Source organism: Miscanthus floridulus, chromosome 5, assembly GCF_019320115.1.
Source record: "Miscanthus floridulus cultivar M001 chromosome 5, ASM1932011v1, whole genome shotgun sequence".
In the NCBI taxonomy this organism is placed as follows: domain Eukaryota; kingdom Viridiplantae; phylum Streptophyta; class Magnoliopsida; order Poales; family Poaceae; genus Miscanthus; species Miscanthus floridulus.
In genome coordinates, this window is record NC_089584.1 from 5827405 (window position 1) to 5835723 (window position 8319).

Sequence of the window (8319 nt, forward strand, 5' to 3'; positions counted from 1 at the left end):
CTGTCTTCTCGACCAGCCGCTCGGGGACTAATGTCCGGTCGTCCGCCTGCTGAGGTCCTGGCAGAGTTCCTTCTATAGGCTCCTCCATGGCTGGCTGCCGGGCAGTTTTTTCCGCCATTGCTGGCAAAGTTGTGCCGCACCTAGCTAGCTGGTCGGGGTTCTCGGTGGACGCTGACCTAATTTATCAAAGAAAAGTTCAGAAGATAATAGCATTCAATACAAATTACAAGCTTACATCTAAGTTATAGATACTTACAGCTTCGAAGCACGGAATGATGTGGCGAAGGAGCGTCTCCTCGACCGCCCTTGCTCCGCGTGCTCAGCAGGTTCCACCAGAACTCTTTCCACCACCGGTACAGGCATCGGGGCTTGATGCTCGGCATTTCCTTCGCTTGTCCTCTATGTTGCAGTGGTCGGTGATGCGATCACTGCTGGCACAGAGGAGGTACCCTGCTCCATTGACCCCATTTGTCTCCTCCTCTTTCAAGGGACGAGCCGGAAGATGTCCGCATCTTCTGCTTCATCGTCCGAGAGGGGGAAGATGGCTTGGCGTCGTTTGTTGGCAGCTAGACGCTTGCCAGCGGCTCTGGTCAACGCATCCTCCACAGCCTCGAGTGCCGCCTAGTGGACGTCGTCGGTCCTGGCGCTGGTCGGGGCAGCTGGGCCGGCAACTTGTGGCCAATCCACACCGGGGGGGCGGAGACACGAACACTGCTGCCCGATCATGACCATTAATCTGAGACACATAATGGAGACAACAGTCAATTTCTTGTTACAACATGACTCTATAGTTAAAAGGAAGCATCATTTACCTTTGATGGAGGTCGGGCCAACTTGAAGGCGTGCTCGATGTCGTTCAGCCTGACATAATTGGGATTGGCCAGGTTGAATAGCTCCCTAATCCTAGCCTTGATTTCTGTCTTGTCGAGCGCCTCTTTCCTGGTCCTTATTGGATCTGCGCTCCCCTGGTACTCGAAGCCAGGATGAACCCTCTTCTAGCAAGGCTGGATCCTTCGGCTGATGAAGTTCCCGACCACACTTGGGCCATCTAGATTTCCCCACGGGATCATCTCGAGCAGTTCAGCGATCTGCTCTAGGTTTTCGGGCTTCTCTATCCAGCTATTCTTCTTCTCCGGAATCAGCCCCACGTCGCACAGGGTGATGGTGTTTGGCTCTTCATGGATGTAGAACCATTTCTTGTACCACTCGTCTAGTGAGGTGTTCCAGGGGTAGTGCAAGTATTGGGCTTTTATACCGTCGCGTAGATTCAGGTAGACGCCTCCGGCTATCTTTGAGCCACCGCTCCCTTTCTTCCAAAGACAGAACAGGTGGCGAAAGAGGTCGAAATGGGGCTAGAAGCCACCATAAGCCTCACAGAGATGGATGAAGGTGGAGACAAGAAGAATCGAGTTGGGATGCAGATTGCAAATCCCAATCTCGTAATACAAGTAGAGACCCTGAAGGAAAGGGTGCACTGGAATCCCAAAACCCCGTTTGAAGAAGTCTTCAAAAACCACAATCTCACCTGGTTGTGGATCGGGGAAGCTTTCTCCTTTCGGTGCACGCCATCCCATGAGTGCCTTGTTGTGGAGCACTCCCATGGCGACGAGGTCTTTGATGGTCTGCTCATTGCTCTGTGACTTCCACCACTCCTTCGCCATGACTCCGCCTTTCTTCTGGGTGTCTCTCTTTGCCATTAGTCTGTCCTTACTAAGAGGGTGGATGTAGTGGCGAGGGGATTGGTGATGATTTTTGGAGGAATAGGGTTCGGTGAGAGGAAGAAGAAGGTTGCGGCGGCGAATGACAATGGGGAACGGTATGAGTAACTTACCAGATCTACATTATAAATAACAAAGAGCTCCGTCGTTTCATCCGCCCGAGATTATTGGGAGACGTGCGCACGCGCCGCAGACGATTGTTCACACAACCTCGAGATCTACATCAATAAACGCGCCACTTCGTTACCAGTGTACGCACCTCTTCGTTGATAGTGAAAGAGGGCCTACACTAACGCACCTCTATACTGGTGCCAAGCGACTGTTTGCTAGAAAGGAGTAAGAAGACAGAATGACGTACTATACCCATCTGCTTTTTTGACCAGGCATGTCAGACTGGACTTGACAGAGAAAGGAGATAAATAAATACACCAAATAAATACATCAATGGTGTTCGTATTTTCGATGCTTGTTTTGTGCTCAAGGATGGATCAGACTCCTATAATGCTCGGGGACCGCCCAGACTACTGCTGTGCTCAGGGATTGCTCAGACCACTCCCGTGCTCGGGGACTGCCTAGACCACTCCCGTGCTCGGGGACTGCCCAGACCATTGATGTGCTCGGGGACTACTCCGACCACTACCGTGTTCAGGGATTGCTCCGACCACTGACGTGCTCGGGGATTGATCCGACCACCACCGTGCTCGGGGACTGCTCCGGCAACTGATGTGCTCGGGGACTATCTCGACCACTGCTTGGAGAATGGTTCTCCTCGACTACATGTGATTTGTACTCACATACAGTTGAGAGACATTTATTTAGACCTTGCTACAAGGCTCATATTTCGCCTTTCAGCAAGCTCGGGGACTACGTCGGTACGATGCACCTGCTGGTGCATCTTATATCGCCTGTACAATGATTGGATTTTTGACTTAGGTGGAAATTCTTTTTTAGACCCTGGCACCACGTGCCTGTGTCACCTACTACCAGGCTCGGGGACTAAGTGGGCACACTTCACCTTGTGGTGAATGTGTTTTAATTGACCCCTGTGCTTTGAATGATTGTAAGGATTATCAACGTGCTCGGGGACTGTCCCGACCACTGCTCGGAGAGTGGTTCTCCTCGGCTACATGTGAGTTGTACTCACGTATAGTTGAGAGACATTTATTTAGACCTTGCTACAAGGTTCATGCATCGCCTTCTAGCAAGCTCGGGGACTACGTCGATACGATGCACCTACCGGTGCATCTCGTTTTTGTTTGTACGACAATTGGGTTCTCAACTAAACTGGGAATTGTTTTTAGACCCTGGCACCACGTGCCTACGTCACCTACTACCAGGCTCGGGGACTAAGTGGGCACACTTCACCTTGCAGTGAATGTGTTTGTTTTTTCGACCCCTACGCCTCTGATGTTCAAGGACGCTATGTTTCAAGACCATTTACATTTCTTTTCAGAAATACAAGTGGGCACACTTCTCAGGATAGAAATCTTTTTCTTTTTTCTTAAGAGCACCATACATTCTTTGGACAACCTACTTCTCTGGTGATGGTGGTGGTTAGAGACGTTAAGGACTCAAGCTCTACTTGTCGGAGAAGGTTAAAATGGCGTGTCGCAGCATAATGCATGATGCTCGGGGACTAGCTGTGGGGGTATTAACCCCTATACCCTTACGGCTAGGCTTGGGCCAGCCTGGATCAATGGGTCCGGTCCACCCGAAAGACGCCGTGTGGCCCGGCCAACCTGATCAAAGTCCCGCACAAGGAGTCAAGGCGGATTTGGCGATCAAGCAGGATCCTGGTCGGTTAGAATAGGAATCCTTATCCGGCCACATATGGCAATTATAATGGACTAGGATTGGTTTCTAGATCTGTAACCCTGCCCCCCGGACTATATAAGGTGGGTAGAGGATCCCTCTAAAAACATCTCTCATTGACATACAGCAATACAAATCAGACGCGGGACGTAGGTATTACGCCTTCTTGGCGGCCGAACCTAGATAAAACCTTATGTCTGTCTTGCGTCACCGTCTTGTTTGTGGCTTGCGCACCTGTCTGCCGACAATCTACTACCTTGGGCATACCCCTAGGTAGACTGCCGATCATATTTTGTCGATAATGAGCACTTATACATCTGCATCATATAGGATCGTAGGAGGAGTTGCTAGTAGCAGTTCAGGAAGAGCAGACCGGGATAGATCCACAAGAAATCTAGGCACAGGAGGTGCTAGAGGAAGAGGAGCAAGGAGAGGACTTGCTCGAGTGCGTGGATCATCAACCTAGTTCGTTTGAACGAGGCAAGCCCTGGAGCATTCTAAGCCTCCTACTTTATAAAAGTAATTCTTTCTATATATGAGTTCATATATTGTTGCATTAAATTGTAGGAGTTGATTGAAACCGTTGATGCATTTATTACTATCCTTGCCTACCTTATTACCTTTTACCCTGTTAGGTCAGGATCGAATAACTGCTTAGCCTTTCTTAGACCGGTAGCGATCGGTGATGTTCGGTCACCTACATTTATAGGTGGTTACTGGAAGAATTTAGCTATGGAAAGAATGATATCCTAGAATTAACCATGTGTGATGGATAATTGGAGACCGGATGAAAAAGTTGGAGGCAACCAGATAGGGTTCTGGGGTGCTGTTAGTTTTCTGTCTATGTCAATTAAGGACCAATCGTTGCTTGTCCCTCTTGTCATGTTGAACGCATGCCTCACATTTAGCTGGCCAAATAAAGTACCTTTCGACCGCAAAGCTAGTGACACTATTCAAGCCGGGATAAACTCGGATTGGCAGACTGGTGCTAAAGGGGGTATGACGGGGACACGAAGAGTGAGCCCAAGGTGCATCTTGGCTATTGGGTGGTCCCTGGGTAGTGCGGTCCATGACTGTTACCCCGCGGCTACTTAGAAAGTGTCATTAGTGATCTGTAGCTCACTTGATAGGTGAGTGTGGTTTGTGTGAGGAATAAATCATCAGCTGGTTAGGAATCGATTCGAATCGCCATCGCTCCTGGATAGTGAGCACTTGACTCAAGCTACAGCATCATAGTAATTATGATGGAACACTGATGGTTATCTAGATGGTATGGGATATGCTAAATCTAAGTTGGTAACTGGCTGTTATTGGGTAATCAAGTGATTGCTATAGTATAGGTGCTTACCTAGATGGATAGGTCATAATAAAGATGATGCAAAGTACTTAAAATGGTTTCTTCATGATAGCTTATGCTTTTCGCAAATGAGTCAGCTAGCCCACTAAAGAAAGCCTTGCATAATCCTTGGTGTCGCTTTATTTTGGTTTAAGACGGGTAAGTCTAGCTGAGTACCTTCTCATACTCAGGGCGTTGTTCCCATTGTTGTTGAAGATGGTCAAATGTACTATGGCTATTACATTAACTGCCTATACCTGGCGATGGGTGACAACTAGGACCAAGGGCAATGGTCACTCCATATCTCTCATCTGATGCTTTTATTGGAGATGACTACCTGCTGGCACTGTATCTGAACCAAAAGTGTGTGTGTGGCTTTAAAACTATTTGCTTCCGCTATTTTAGTTTGAACTTGGGTTGTAATAACTTTATGTTCTAAACTCTGATGTATCCAACTGTCATTGCGAACTTTATGTAACATGTGACGGTAATGGCTAAACTTGTACGATCTTAGTTTGTATGTCGATTGGTTTGAAATCCTTCATGGTTTCACGGACTATCAGGTTATACGGGCTTAAGTTTGCTAAATTATCTGCTTCGATGGAAGATTTCCTTACTTAATCTCGTATAATTGGTCGGTTCTGTTACAGCTGGTATCGGAGCAAGGTTTAGCAGGTTACTGTTCCCATGAGTATTTAAAACCAAAATTGTGTTTAAAACTGAGTTTTAAAACTTAATAGTGTGCTAGTGGTCATATCCTGTATGCCCAGTTAAGGACTCTAGGTGGCTTATTTAAGTACTGACTTGGGGGCCTTTGCATCATATTTCTATTTCGTTACTCATACGGCGTGCTATTGTATGAGTGCTATTCACTTGAGTGGTAATGTATGGATCCATTGCCTCTACGCCTCAGTAAGTGAGAGTTGTGAGAGCATGATTAGATACACTGCTGATCTAGGGAAGTGCTTATATGATGCCAGATTATTTACATGCCATACGCGTGTTTGTATGAAGGTATCCAATGTGTGGGGAATTCCATCCTGTGGTGATGATGCTGTCGATAGGACGATGGTTCGGGTAGTTGCTACCGTTGTACGCGTATCTAGGGATGCATGTAGAGCGAGTAGATTACGTTACTGCTTTCGTGCATATTTTTCATATTGTCAGGGTTTGGGCTGAAGTGGATCTTTTGCTGGTACATAACAGCGCTATCATGTAGTACATATTAGCTATGTTTATGAGAGACCGTTGTATGCCACCGTCTATGCCGCTAGCAATTGTTATTTTTCCTAAGTTTGTGAGAACGTATGGAACGCGCATGCATCATGTTGTTACATATCATTCATGGCATTGTTCCTCCTCTCATAAGTTGATTATCTCATTTTGATAAAAATGACAACTTAACCTTGTTCTCACATGAGTAATAAAACAAAATTTGCTACAGATGGCACGCACAAAGCAGACCGCTCACAAGTCCACCAGAGGCAAAGCTCCCCGCCATCAGCTTGCTCCACGTACCCATCAGCACCACACGTTTCTTGGAGAGTTTGGGATGCCTACACTCTTATGGAGAGTGCTCAGCTATGTAGGCTATCATGATGGAATGGAGCCCCTCTATTTCTAGACAAATGAGCAGTTGGGGGAAGGTCTCTTGGTTACTGTGGAGGCCATTGTTTGTCCTCGAGGTGACGGTTCTGAGTGGACTGGTTAGCGTTATGAGTCAACTAGTAGGACCGCTGAAGAAGCAGCTGATAGGGTAGCCTTTGGGATACTGAGGGATATCATGGATCATTTTCCTTAGGAGTTGGCAGCTGCTATAGTTGGAGTCTTTCTGAGGGGTAACCCCTCCACTAACTCATGGCAGCAAGCAAGAGGAAGATCTCTAGAGATTGGTGCAGCAGAAGGATAGAACAGTGATAACCCTGCTATGAGCGCCATGTTCATAGTAATGAAGGCTTTCGATGGAGTAGAAGGTAGCCTAAGACATGTGTCTGGTGCTCTTGGTCATGCCTGCGAGGACCGACGTCAGCTTCAGAGGGATCACGACGTAGAGATTGAGAGGCTCAATGCAGAGATGGCTCAGTTGACTCGTCAGAGGGATCGGGCGACCTAGAGGACTAGAGTCTATGAGGGAGACGTACGTGCACTGAGAGAGCAGGTTGAGTGTTTGACCACCGCCAACAGGAACGCTGAGCGCATGTTGATCCATGTGCTCCACTAGAGGAATGAAGCCTGGTCTACAGAAGATGTTCTGAGAGCTCGACAGGTTGAGCTGGAGCAGCAGCTGGCCAATGCAGAAGAGTACAACAACAACCTACATGAGGAGGTTCATCAGCTGAATAACCAGCTCCACCCTTACGTTCCTCCTGGAGCAGCAGAGATGGATCTAGATGAGGACGAGGATCTTGAAGAGCCTGAGGCACTAGTTGATGATGACAACGATGATGTGGATAGCGACAATGTCGACATCTCTGACTTAGACAGCGACCACGATGAGTAGGCTAGTAGTTGTTGCGCTAGCTACTAGGGTTTCGTTTGCGATGACCTTTTGCATGGTTGGCGTGTCTGGCATGTAATAATGAGTAGAAAGACTAAGACCTTGATGTAATGTTGGAAAACTTGGATGTGTTTGTGGCGATATCTGAACGTCAAAAGTCTAGAGTATGTATGCTGGCAATTTGGTTGTAATGGACGCGATGTGTGTGCTTAAGTAATCTAATTAGTGATGTTGTGTTAATTGGAATGACTTATTGTGCTCCTGTTTTATTATATGAATTTATTCTCTCCAGTGAATTTAGTACGGCATAATTTTTCATTCACCTGCAATTTCTACAACATTGCCTAATAATTACTTTTGCTAAAATATGCAGATGCCGAACACTCGTCGTACCGTGTATGACGCTACTAAGGTAGGTGGTAGTGCCGCTAGGAATGAGAACTATGATCCACCACCACCTCCTCCTCCCTCGTACACTGTGAAACAGTTCTTCGCATAGTTCCTTGGAAGTCAACGCAACATGGAGGGCATGCAGCAGAACATGGAAGCTGCATTGTGCCACATTGCTGACAACACCCACCATGGGTTAAACCCAGGTGGACATGAAGCGAATCAGCATAGCAGTTTCAAGGACTTTATGGACACCAGACCACCAATTTTCAAAGAAGCGGCAGAGCCATTGGATGCAGAAGAGTGGATAAACACCATGGAAGATAAGTTTCATGTTCTAAGTATGACAGAAGTGTTGAAGACTGAGTATGCAACTCACCAGCTACAAGGCCCTACAGGAATGTGGTGGAAGCACCACCGCACCACTTTTCCCCAATGCCCATATTATTTGGAGGGAATTCACTAAGGCTTTTCGTGGAGTTTACATTCCATCTGGTTTGACAGAGATGAAGTTTGGAGAATTTCTAGCACTGAATCAAGGCACTAAGACTATGACACAGTATCTA